The sequence below is a fragment of the Falco cherrug genome, chromosome 1, assembly GCF_023634085.1.
Source record: "Falco cherrug isolate bFalChe1 chromosome 1, bFalChe1.pri, whole genome shotgun sequence".
Classification (NCBI taxonomy): Eukaryota; Metazoa; Chordata; class Aves; order Falconiformes; family Falconidae; genus Falco; species Falco cherrug.
The window spans coordinates 13,120,220-13,134,072 of record NC_073697.1 but is presented as its reverse complement, the minus strand read 5'-3'; the positions used below and the strand labels follow the sequence as shown (position 1 = coordinate 13,134,072).

The 13,853-nt window shown below is 41.6% G+C and overlaps 1 long non-coding RNA gene across 1 annotated transcript in view; it reads left to right on the top strand.

The window, feature by feature from the left end:
• LOC114016305 (uncharacterized) overlaps positions 1–13,853 on the top strand; it is a 76,258-nt gene that overhangs the window by 60,530 nt on the left and 1,875 nt on the right. The window contains exons 9-10 of the long non-coding RNA XR_008732117.1: positions 2,607–4,106; positions 11,077–11,291. This is a non-coding gene — a long non-coding RNA (uncharacterized LOC114016305). The remainder of the gene's footprint in view (positions 1–2,606; positions 4,107–11,076; positions 11,292–13,853) is intronic.

Genomic DNA, 13,853 nt, shown 5'->3' with positions numbered 1-13,853 from the left:
GATCTCTGTGACTATTTTCTATTAAATCTGTGTTTGTGTTATTTACAGAGACTTCAGTGTTGTTTCCAAGAAGTCTTTCATGTTGACTTCTTTATTTGTTGTAGTTTATATTTTTCTTTCATGGGTGACTATAGGTTTTCCCGAAATGACATTCCAATTTTAACATTGCAATATAATGTCATTGTTAAAATGTTCATAAGCAAGAAATGCACGATGGTAATTCAAGCCTCGGGAAATGAAGAGGAGGCTGTTATAAAAGAAGCGGCTCCTCTGAGGACAGGCAGGATTCAGTGCTGCAAGAACTTGCTTCTGCCACCTTCACTCACCTTGAGCAGCCCATGATTCCTGAGAGGCCACGCTCTTTCAGATGACTCGGGCTGCTTGCCCAGTGAAAGACTGTTCAGAGGGGACAAGGGGTGATGAATCTAAGAGTCTGCTGCCTAGAAGCTTTCTGAAAAGATTAATTACTCTGTGAAAGAGCCCAGTAATGAGAAATGATGTTGCTTTTGTCGTAGGCTGTTGGGTCCTGGATGGTCATTCCCATTTTCTAGGGCTAACCCCTAAAGTAAATAGTTTTCTTTTTGTTGACTGTCAGCAGCTTGTCACTGTGCAGTGACCTGGATGTGCAAGTGCTGTGGACGAGAGATCTTGTGGCCTCTGCCAAATCTGTACAGGGCATGTCTCCCACTCCTCAGTGCCCCCTGCCATCGGTTCCTTTCAGTCTGAAAGGAAGGAGATTGAGCAATTTGTCACTACTTGTTTAGAAGCAGCTTTGCTGCTTGACGGCCAAGTCATTTCTTGTTGGCCTTTCTTTTCTTACCTCTGAAATTTGCTTTGCTCCACTCCTTCTCCTGCCTTTTTTTGCCTTTTTCTTTTCTCTCTTTAACTCCTCCTTTCTTTACAGGATATGGATTTACATGTGCCTGCATGGACACACACACACACACACAGAATTTGAGTAATGTGTAAAATCTACTTCTGATAGACACCTACAGACCTTCCCATTTACCTAGTTTTTCCCTCTATGATTTTGTAGTATTGCATGGTCTACTGTCAGTCCCTGACTAATTGGTGTTGTCATGACACCAAAGCAGCACTCATGCACTCTTCCTAGTATTTTTGTCTTTAGTTGCATGTATTTGTTATTCCCTTTCTAAGAAATATGACAGCACCTCCCAACTCACTGTTTCTTTGAAAATTACTGATGTCAGTGTATGAGTAGTGATTTGCTGTGCAGCTGCATTCAGTCTTCCACAAATAATGATGAGAATGCTTAAATTAAAAATCCTCAATTGTATTAGAAAAATTGCCTTGGTCACATGAGAACTTTCACCTGGTGACAAATTTGCCTGTGTATCTACAGACAGCCCTTAATATATGCCCCAAAAGATTAAAAAGTCTGCAAAGGGAGCAGCTGAGGCTACCCAGAAGTCTGGTCCTCCATATCCCACAAAAGTCATTCTTTGTCCCTGCTGTCACACTCCACAGCACAGCCATCTTCCTCGATGACAAGACTGGTGAGTGCAGTTTGCCTCTGGGAAGAAAACCGGGTGTACAGACTCTATTCTGTGTACATCTACACAACTATTTATTTTGCAAGTGGTTGCCCCATGACGATTTTTCATGAATAAAAAGGTGCAATGAGGAGATTCTCACTGTGACGAACCCTGCAGCGTTTCAGCAGTGCTTCCACAGCTGATAACTGAAGGCAGTTGGAGGGAACCAAACCTTAGGCTTATCAGCCTAATGAAGTGGATTGTAATGCAGCACTGTCACTTTTTGTCACTGGTTCTTTTAGGGACTTTCTTTCTTGTGGAATGATCCAAAAAGGTATCAGCAGGTGACTGCTCACAGAGCTCTTTCTAACCTAGGGTTATCATGGTGACCCGTTGCCACCTCTCCAAGGCAGCTGGCCAGGAAGCATGCCACTTTATCCCAGCTGAATGGAGAAGCCAGGGATGTTTTCAAAATGAAATACAGGCTCAGTACTCTCTGGGGCACATGACAAGTGACAGGACAAGAGGAAATGGCCTCAAGTTGTGCCAGGGGAGGTTTAGATTGAATATTAGGAAAAATTTTTAGACTGAAAGGGTGGTCAAGCATTGGAACAGGCTGCCCAGGGAGGTGGTGGAATTGCCATCCCTGGAGGTATTTGAAAGACATGTAGATGCGATGCTTAGGGGCATGGTTTAGTGGTGGACTTGGCAGTGCTGGGTTAACGGTTAGACCTGATGATCTCAAAAGTCTTTTCCAACCTAAATGATTCTATGATTGTGTGTATGTTCCAGGATTTACACAAGCTGAGTTCTTGGGCACACATTTCCGAAAGGCTTAACCTCTCACCTTGTAATGGAGTGTTTCTAAAGCAGTCATATACTATAGTAAACAAAGCCCAGCTCTCCCGTCACAGATCGTGTGATCTGAGTACATGATAAGAAAATGAACAGGTGCAAAGCCAAAGGTAGCATCCAGCTGAGCTTGAGAGTTTGGAATAAGTACAGGAGTAACCGCAGTATAGGGACAATGAGTCAGGCATTATGTGCATGGGAAGGCATCAGTAAGTCTTAAGCAGAGATCTGAAGTGACTTTGTGAATTTTCTTTACAGGAAGCTTTTCATTTACAAAAGGAATGTGCTAAAAGAGGAAGGAGCACTGTTGGAGAGCACCAGCAGCTGGAGAGCCATCTCTTATCTTCTTGGGCAGCTGCAAGCAAGTACTGACCGCCATGTGCTTTGAGGCAAGTGGGTAATAGCAAGGTACAGAGCTTATCTGATGCGTTAGGAGAAGAGGTAGGTGAGGGATGCAGAGTACATGAAAATACAATAGAGATGGTAAGTCAGCAAGATGATTTTTACTGCGATGTGTTAAATGGTTTTGCAGGGACATAAAGTAGACTTGATGAAACCAGGAAGAGGAAGCTTCAGTTGTGGATATGTGAGACAACAAAAACCTGAACCAGGGCTTTACCAAAGAAAAAGGGGCTGGATTTTTAAGGCATTGTGAAGGAAGAATGAATGTAATTTGTGTCGAACAGGTTGTCTCTCCTCTTGCCAGCTGTGCATGTTAAAGAGAATGCTGCTTTTTGCCATTCACAGGTTACTCCTCTTACAAAATTACTGAACATTTCCATGCCTGTCATTATTCAGAAATGGTTACAATTAAGTTAATCTAATTATTTGAGTTCCCTTTGTTTTGGTTCCTCTTATTGTTGAAATTAGTTCCTCTGCTAGAATCTGCAAGCTTTTGCAACTTTTGTTTCACTCATTATTCCCGATATAGCTGTTATGTCAGCATAAAAGTCCTCCCAGCTTGCATAGTATATCTCTATAGCTCTGTCTTAGGCCATATAAGCTGAAATCCCGTGAGAAGATTTTTGATCAGGAACCTAAAACTTTAAGACTACTCAATCTGCGTTCCTCAATTTTTATCCTCTTGTTTATTTCACTACTAAACACAAAAGCTTACACAACTGTTGAGCTTTCTTAATCAACCCTGATCTAGCTCACACTGCTGTTTGTAGAAATACTTCCTTTCACGTCAGTGAGCTTGATCTGAGTAAAGCTAAAGCCTTGATAATACCAAGCTTATTTAAAGAATCTTAAGGTTTGGCATAATATGAGCGAAGACCAATGCTTCTTGTGAGCTGCAATGGTAATTTTGGTAAGGGACACTCTTTTAAAAAATTAAATAAAAATCAGAATCTCTTATGTTCCTACAGCGAATACCCAGGTTTGCTGGGGATAAAAGTTCTCTCTGGAACCACAAGAAATTGCTTAAACTCTCAACTATAGAATCCCTATTTTTCCATACTGTACAGAAGATGTGTTTTCCAGTACAGCAGATGTTACTCAAGATTTTCCAAGTGTAGTTTTTACAATCTCTCTTCAGCATAAATTTTAGTTGCGTTGGCTTCATCTTTATTATATGTAACATACAATGTAAGAAATAACCCCTCTGGTTTGAAAGCACAAGGGAGGTGACAGGATGGGCCACACCAGAGGGACACAATTAGCCAGATGAACCAGAAGCACCTGGAGCCAGTTGCTTCTCCTGGAGGACATCAGTGCTAAGAGCAGTCAACACCCGAGTTGTCCTAGGGAAGAAAGGTATGATGCCTTTGGCTTTTGTTTGGTTTCCTTAACAAGATGAGAAGTCAGCTTTGGCCAGGAATGAACAAAAAGGTATATTTTGTGTTGCTTTTCATTTTCAGACAGAAAGGAAATTCTCCAGGTTGTGCTGATGTTTTTGTTGGTGAAAAGCATAGATGTGGAAACCTGGTGACTATAAGGGAAAAGGGAGTAATGTGGGGAAGGTACAAGACAACCTTGCTCCTCTTCTTGTTACAGGGCCTGAGGCTGAGGATACAAATTACAGTATTCTGACACTATTCACAAAAATATTCAATAGGACTGATATATGGGGCTGTGGAAGTGGAAGTAACGCATAAGGGCATGGCCTTCATGGTCTGAAGTTTCTCTTTTGTCTTCATGAGACAATACAAGTCTGGGGAAGATGAATAAAGCTGAGACTGTGATTCTGCAGTCACTCTGCACTGACACTAGCACAGGCTGCTGCCAAAGAGACAGAGCTACACGTTTTGACAGTAGTCTGCCCTTATATTCCTTCAGGGTAATCAGGGAGTTATGCCCTCTGTTAATTCAGGCTTACTTGTTGATGGAAAAGAGAGTGTTACTCTGGTTTGCAAAGGTAATGTTTTATAACTCCCTAAGTACACAGGTAAAATTTCACTTCTAGGTTTATTTTTTTGCAAAAGCACTAAGGTGTTTGAGGCAATCTTTATCTTACCTGCTACACTCAATTTTTATGTAAATTTGATGGTGAACATCAGTCATCACAAGAGCAAAAAAGTGGGAGGAGAAATTATACCAGCAGGTGCAATTAGCCATGGGAGCCTCTTGCTAATGAGTACTATGACTTGCTGTGCCCACAAGGAGAGCAGTTTGTCCCCTGAGAGGGTGTTCTGGAGCACACCTGGTGCTGGATGTGGTGGTGCCACCACCTGCCTCTGTCCCTGCTGTGCTCTGGCAGTAGGGTCCAGCTGTGTGGCAAGCTCCAGCCTTTCTCCCTTTCTTGGTACTGATGCTCTGTTTGCAGGAGGTGGGGATGAGGAACCTCAGCTCCCTCCACTGCTGCTGGTTCCCAAGATGCTGTCCTGTCACTGTGCTGACTCTAAAGGTCAAATCTTCATGGGCACGGTGCTGCCCACTCATACAGATTTCAGGAGAAGTACAGAGATGAATTATTAAATAATTAGCAGAAGAGAGGTTCAAATCCAGGGAAACCAACCAATATCACTCCAGATTACTTGTATGTACTCCCCTGCATGAGTTTTTCATCCACTTGTAGGGAATTCAGTAAATTTAAATCAAACTGAGGAAAGTATTTGTTTTCCTGATCCCTGCTGCAGTCAGAATTTTTTCTTTCTTGAAATGCAGTCTCTTTCTCCAGTACAGCCAGTTTCCCTCTAATCATCTATGCACCCCACACCTGCCCTTTCTTTTTTCTTGGTAGTGTCCATCCTCTTTGATAGTATTCCCTTGACAGGTTTTTTCAGGCAAATGCCTGAAGTGCTGCCTCCAGCTGTTTTGGGAACAGCCTCTCAACGTACAAAACGTTCAAACAGCGTAAAGGACAGATGAAGGCGCACACACTATTGCTAAGTACCCAAAACATACACAGTCTGGATTGGCTGGGGCTGTGTTTTGTTACCCCTCCTCTTGCCATTCCATTTCATTCATGTCTTTATTTAGGGAGATGCTTTGCTTTCTCGTCTGCCCAACACACTCTTGTATGAGTGCGTGCAGACAGAATGCAGCCCTGTCACTGATGAAAGCCCGTGCCCTGTGTGGACATGAGAAAGGAGTATGGGCAAAACAGAACTAAAACAGTCATGAAACTCGTTCTGAGTGAAAGGCTGAAAGAGCCTGAGGAGTGTTTAATTCTGTGGGGCACTACCTATCCTAATGCAAAACCTTCCTAGCACTTCTCTTTTTCCTGAGAGAGGGACGGAGCTTGAAACAGTGGAACAGTACCATTAGGCGCAACACCATAAATGTGAGGTAAATGGGTCACCACAAGGGAGTTCAGGTCACCGGCTTTGAAGTTTGGAAATACAGTACGTAGGAGAACCGTAGGTGCTCAGGTGTTCCCTGTTTGAGGTGGCTGACTTGGTGAGGTTTCAAACAAAAGGGAACGCATCAATGTTCTGTCTCTTCAGCTCTCCTTCACTACACAAAATAATTGTGCTTTTTCCACCTACAAAGGAGAATAAAACATTTTTGTCCCCCTTCAAAATTTTCTTTTGTGATGATGCCTGAAGAAGCACTGATAGCAAGCCACATACGACGATGCTGCCTACCTTACTGATCGCTGCTGTCTCTTGTTCTCACTGCCTGTTGACTTGTGTTTTATGAAAGGTGTAAAGCAGAGATTATCTGTGTAAAAAACCCAGCAGAGTACAGCTTTGATCTGTGACCAGCTCTTATTATCAACGTCATTAGTAATAACATGGAGTTCCTTGAGCACATTTTTTTAATGGAATACTGTAGAAGTTGACCCTGTAGAGAAACAAGGCTGACTTGGGGGAGCTGTTAGTGTACAGATAAGGGGCCAAATCTGCTGTGAAACTGCAAGCGAGTGAACAGCTCGTGATGAGCAACTGCTTTGCTGCGCGTAGGCAAGTTCCAAGGCAGAATTTGGGCAGATAAGCAATTGTATATAATCAGCACTTGTACAGGCAATAAACAATCTCACTTCTTCACTGACTTGGGGTCTGTGTCTTCATATACCACAGCATACTGTCCCCAGGGGGAATTAGCGTATAATTTTTCCAGTGTCTAAAGAAAGCTGTCACTTGGCTAGTGCACAAATACCATTCCCCTTTTCTTCCCGACTACCTACTCTCATGAAACATGCTGAAAGATAACATACAAGAGACTTTTCCATCTCTGTCAAGTTGAATTGTAGCTGGCCAGAGGTTCAGACTGATGAAGGTGGGAACTGAGAAGTACCAGAACAATGACTTATGTTTTACCTCCAGATCCACTGTTATAAAAATGGGCTGCTTTATTTCCAAGTAAGGAAAAACAAAACTGGGATGATTCCATAGCAAGCAGTGTGCTCACAGAGCAAAAGTAAGGCTGCCTTACTAGGCTGTAACTTTCATGCTGTCCTCGGGTGTGGGACTTCGGGTTTTTTGTTTTGTTTGTGGGGGTTTAGGGTTGGGGGTTTTGAGTGCTGTGAACATGACTGGAATTTTTTTAGCCCTAGGATATAGGCATCTCTTCAGCTTTCCTGCACAGTGTAATGCATTGCCAGTAATGCATTTTTCTGCTGTCAGAAGGCAATATAGAAAAGCAAACACACACATACAAAGCCTACTCTTCTGTAAGCATGAATTCAAGCCATTTTTGCTTTGCTGCTTCTTGTTGTCAGATTCGTTTCTCTTGAATTCTTGTGCTTCATAAAAAATAATAAAGTATCTATAGTCAAATCTGTGATGAAGATAATCCAAATCGCCATCCTTATGTGAAAACCTGCTTCAGTCCATAACAAGTTGCTGTCTTCATATGAGCTTTCTTGGAAGAAAAATCTAGAGGAAATAAAACAGGATCTTGCTGTCTCTACATTTTTCCCAGCTTCTGAGAAATAGTTCCATTAGAAAACAGTCATTTCAGCAATTTAAAGCCTGGCTTTAGAGGATGCTGAAGGATTTGCTTTGCTTCATGAGAATGTGCTTCAGGGTCCTCATGCAGATATGGGAGAAAAAAAGTCACGCTGCCTCATAGTCTGCAATGCTGATTGAGCAAATGTTGGGGAGACAGACCAGCATTTTGTGGTTTCTGGCTGGTTAACTGGCAATGGGGTAACTGATCAAGTAAGTAAATAATGATAGAATTTTTTTATCTTTGTTAGATAGATTTGGGGTTGGTTGGGACTGAATAAGAAACATCTGAGCATAACATTTCCTTAAGTGCGTAGCAGCCATTGATATTCCCATTCCGTGCCCTGGGTGAGAGATGTCCCGTTTGTTGTCACTACTGCAGTGCTTCTGTTGACAGAGCAGCTGCATCTCCTGTCCCACTACTGCAGCTGCAGTGCATGCAATGGCAGCAGCCAACAGCAATGGTACATAAATGTGTCCAAAATCATACTGCAGTTTCATTACCTATAAAACTTACCCTATAAAAGGGGGCTAGGGGGGGGAATCACTATTGCTTTCCTTAAATAGATCAAATTTCAGTAATAATCCTGGAATTTCCTTTACCTTTGATTTAATAAATGCAGGAAAGGCCTGGACAGCCACTAAATCAGCTATCCACTGGTAGAAGGAACTTAGTGATGCAGCAGAGATTCAATGCTCTAATTAAAAAGTCTCAAGCTATTAGAATTTTCCATTATGGAAACAGGATGTTTGTTTGCCTCACAATCACAATGTTATCTTGACTCACCTCATATATCGCAGACGTGGAAATTAATTTGAGGGAAGAAATTTAGAATGTGTTCTTCTATGCCATTCTATTTTCAGAAGGTGGGAAAAAAAGAGCACTGACCCTTTAAAACTGGTTTCCAGTGCTTTTATATTGCATCCCAGTACCTGATATTTTTTTTCCCCATCAGAAAAAAAAAATGTATCTGGATTTCTTATCTACTTTAAGGGGCCTAATCCTGTAGGAGGTCTAAAGGGTTTTAAATCTCTATTTACACTACAAATTCTTCCAATTGTCTGAGTGTAGGGCTTTTTACCACTGCCTGTATTTTCTGTGAGCCAACCTATTCCAGGTTGGTTTCCATTTCAAAAGAACCTCTTCCACTTGAAAGCACTGTTTCTTTTGTTCCTTTCTAAATACTTCTTGGAGGTCATATTTTTAAATTATGTAGGCAAATCTCCTCAAAAAGGTAGGTGCTATCAGGAATCAAAGTCATGGAAACAGTATTCTCTGTTAAGTGGTACCTGGGCATGTTACTATTTAATAAGGCGGCAAGAAGGTATTACAGTCCTGAGCATTTAGGAAGTCCTATTGAGAAGAATGGCAGAACTGAAGAATAGAGAAGCCATTTGAAGATTGTGTTTTCAGCTGCAACCTGCAGTACAGAATTCTCTTGCTGCATCTCTTTATTTCAAGGTCTGTCGTAGATATATAAGTAGTGTGTGTGTGTACATATATACATAAATTTGTAAGGTATCGGTCTAGGCAGTAATTGGTACGCGGTGACTTGGCAATAATGAATACTGAGATTCAGTAAAGGAGCGTGTAAGAAGGTATTTTCACTCCTTTGTGGGTAAAGCACGCTTTATTAATTAACAGAGAGAGGGCCTTTTGTAAAGAGGAAGGCTAAGCCACCCAGGTTAGACGCCTCTCCTGAATTGCCTTTCAGAGGAGCCCTTTTTCCCTGCTGAGAGCCCAGGCTCCCAATTTTGACATTGTGATTCCAAAACTGCAACTCACCGGGATAAACATCTGTATAAACAGACACTTATATGTGTGTAAGCCTGTGTTTCCTGAAGCAGACATTGCTTTTTGTAAAGCTTATTTCACACTTCACTTCACCTGAAACCACCTTTTTCACATCTTCTGTGTGGTGGTTATTCACACGCGACAGTTACGGAGCTAGGCTATAGCTGAATGGCACAGCTTGGGCATGGTCCCGTGCTCACTGCATCAAGCGCACATCCAGTCACATCCCAACTTACATCAACCTAGAGAATGTGGGTTTGCAGTTGAGTTTCTGATGCGGGATTTTTGGCAAGTTTATGATTTGAGAATAAATTTGCTAATATTTTTAGTCTGAAATAACTCGATCTGCATTTGTAACTTCTCAAAGGAAATAGTAGATATTTTTGTCATTAAATATGGAGATATTGGACTGTTGCTTTTTCCCTGCATCAATTTCTTTTTTATCCTATATGAATTTTCTGTTTGGTAGAAAGAATCTCCACTTGCCTGCCACTGAAGTGTCATGGAGCTCATTACCTCCGATGAGATGAGCAGTGGCATGGAATAATTAAACTTACTTCCTGCTGGCAAGTGGGAAATTTTTCTGCCCCATTCCTTTTGATTTGACCTTTGACTAAACACATTTCTTTTTGCTACATGGATGGTGTTTCATCCCCTGGACGTAGTGTGTTGCTTTATCCTGGATGAGGCAGTGACTTCTACAGCATTGTTTTCAAAACTGTGTTTGCAAGAAAGAAAATGTGATCTTTCATATCGTTGAATGAAGACAAAATTTTGCCTGTGCAAATCCTTGTTAGATGGCAATAAAATAGGATTTTTCTGCCTATGTGAATTCATTTCCATAATGGAATTTCATTACTAATACTTTTTAGTGAAGTTGTGTTGCTTTCTTTATACCACGTAGTGTTTAATCATGTAAGAATCTAAACCAGAGCTTTCTGGTGGAACCCACCACGTAAAGAGTTCTTGGGAGGCTTCAGAGAGAGTCAGGAGATAACATACTGAAATGAAGAGGAATAATGCTTCTATTATAAGTTTTTTCTTAGTTACCAGTAAAAAAATCTGCAATATTAAAAAAAAAAGGGGGGGGGGGAGCAAGAACCCAAAGTGAAAATTAAAAAGGCTGCCTGTCAAAGTGAAACGTAGCCTAGTTACACTATGACATGAGTTCGATTTAGTGGTATCCAGTCACTGCCTGTGGATAATTGGCACTTTCCTACAGCAATTTTTCTGTCTTTCATTTTTAGGGGTTTTTTTTCATATGCATTTGAATGCATATGAATATGGGCATCCTATGGACCAAAATGTGAGAAACACACCGTGGGAACCAACAGCACACACTTAGTCACACCACCCTCATAAAATTGGCCAGCTGGCTTTGATCAGAAAGAAAAACAAGAGGGGAATATCATTCCTCAGCCTCATAGAGGCTGATCTCTGGGGGCCTTTGGTTCTTTTTCGCTGCTCTGTTTTTGCAGTTAGTTTTATATTAGTAAAAACAGTCTAAGTTTAGTATCTCCCCATCCCTAGGCAAAAAGGTGATTTTCCCTTTCTTGATTTCTCACTCTGACCCTGTTTTCTTTTTCTTGTTTTTCAGTGCAGAAACTTGCCTGCCAGGGATAACAGAGTGGGCTCGGGTCCCTCTGTAGCAGAGAAGGGAGGATTAAACAAGGGTGTCCCTGATCCTGAGGGTGTTACCTCAGCCAGCACTGATGGGAACACTGCCCTGCTTGCGATTCTCCACCCTCAGTTAAAAAAGAATTGTTTGCTGCTCAGATACTGACATCTTTCCCTTCTGGAGAACATATGGAGGTGTGTCCCTGAAAATCCCTGAGGAAATTCTTACTTCTAAATGCCAGCTTTGCCTTCTGATGCCTATAAGCATTGTCTTGGGGAGCACGGGGTACCACACAGATCCTACCACACAGAGCTGGTAGCTCCCCACATAGCCCAGAGGCAGTCTGCACAAAGCAAAGCTGCCTGCATCCTGTCTGGGCTCTACTTCCAGTATCACTGACAGGAACGCACCCACCAGCAAAGGGTCACCTCCCCGGCACTGGGAGCCTAAATGCTGCGGAGCCAGTGCTCCAGGCTGAGTCTCTGGTCTGTTCAGCCCTGCTTACCCAGCACGGCCCCGTAGACCTTCGGGGGCAGCTGTGGCATCAGGCAGTGGAATCAGGTCTGGTATCAGCGCGCTATGCGGAGCAGGTGAGCTGCTCTGCGCTTGACCCCTGCTCATTCAAGAAGATCTCATTCCAGTTAGGAACGGTAAAATCCATCATCACCAGTTACACCACTTTTTCTTTGCCTTTCTGTCCTGTTGGCTTCGCTGAGCACCAAGCAGCTGAAAATTTACATGCTGACAGGGTCTAGCTTTCACCTACGGCGATACCGCTGTTAGACCACAGTGATAAATGAGGTGTTTTCTCTTGGGGAAGTTAACTTTTGCAGCTAGGCTTTGTTACCAATTTCTTTCTCCGTTACTGCACACCAGGACAAATGCCCTCCTGCTCGTGTTCTCAGACTTCTTGGAAGTATCTTGAGAAAGACTATGTACACCTCTACGTCAATGTAGATCTGAGAATAGGCAAGAAAACAAGCAAAGACAGAGCTGTGAAAGTTCTGCCTCAATGAAATATGGTACCATCTGCTCAGACTTCCTTAATCAGAGGCTGGGGGTCTTTTTAGAAAAGTTTTCATTTTGCTTAAAATAAACCTTAAATAAGCTTAAGATTTCAACCTCTAATAATCCTTAAGACTTCTGCGCATGTTTTACTGCAGAACTGCACGGCTTTTGTCATTTTTCTAAGTAACAAGCCAAAGCATAAGGTCAGTCAGAATATTTTGTGGTCATTGCTGTAATACTGTTCAGAAAACCAAAAAAGCAGCTTGAAACACAAGATGGGTTAGGGCATTTCAGTGGTTGATCCCGTAGAAATTTTCTTGCAATTGCATTATTCCAGCTAGCATACAACTTTATTGCTTAAACAATAAATCCCAATTGACTTCCAAAGTGCTACTGGCGTGGGACACAGTTGTTATTCCAATGTTCTTGGCGCAAACATCATTTTTGCACCACCAGGGAATTTAGAAAATTCTTTTATTACTCTTGACCTTCCAAAAACAACATGGGAAGATGACAAACAACAAATACAACATCTCCCAGATACAAAAGATGATTCCTTAAAATTTGAGCCAATGCCTACTTTTCAGTGAACAGTGGGACACCAAAAAGCAGAAGAGTGGAATTTTGAAGAATTTTAATGAGGCTAGTGCTGTCCCAAATGCTGCTTTCCCCCCAGTCATTGTGCCACTGAGTATTGTGGAATTGGGGTTTCTAAATCATTAAAATGTAAAAGAAAACAGAAAATGCTGCTAACTATAGAGGCATTTGTGAAATACTGAGTCAGGATGGACTGCAAGAACCTTTTAAATAAGAAAGCATAGACATTTAAATATCTATGGGTGATGCAAAGAGAACATACCATGCCATTGATCTGTCTGAGCTGCTGCTAAACTTCAGGACTCACTGGTTGAAATATCCAAGCTGGATCTTCAAAACATACTGCTCTCAGTGAAGACCCAGCATGTTTTCTCTCCATTTCTGACTTTCATAGCTATAGAAATTAGAAAAATGCATTACTGAATCTAGAGGAGACTCAAGAAAAGCACCATATGAACCCAAATTTTCACCATTTCTCAAAACTAAATTTAATTTTGAAGCTTGAAGATTAACAGTGGCATTTCTGAGCAATATCTAAGTACCCTAAAAATCCAAAGTGCATTAATAACATTAAGAAACTGTAAAAGGGGGGAAAAGTTTGAGTGAAGCAGTATCGCTAAGACAGTTCTTCTCTCATGGAACTTGTACAATTTTGGGAAACTGCTGACACAGCTGACAAAGTATTAAGCCAGTTTATATCTGATGCGTTCATTCTGTCAGGACAAATTTTATCAATTGTTACTTTTAAGTACTGAACTGTATATAAGAGGAGTGGGCATAACTCATCACTATGCTTAGAAATGAAGTGCAAAATCCAACACCAGTAATGCAACATTGACTTGAAGGCACATTTTTGTATACAAATAGTTCCGCGCTTTCTAAACATGTGTCCCAAAGCATATTAAAAGGTGTTACATTGAAACTGAAGATGCCTCTTAGGCAATAGAGCTGAGGTAAAGTTAGCTAGTGGTATCTCAGCACAAGAAACTAAAAGAACCTGGTAAACAGGACAGTGCTAACAGAATCCTGAGGAGACGTAAGGATGAAATGTACAACTCGCTAACCTCGCTCCCTTAAAAAAAGAAACAAAACCCCAACAACAACAAAAAGACATTTACTTGCAATCCTGCTACAGCTAGCTATTATTTACA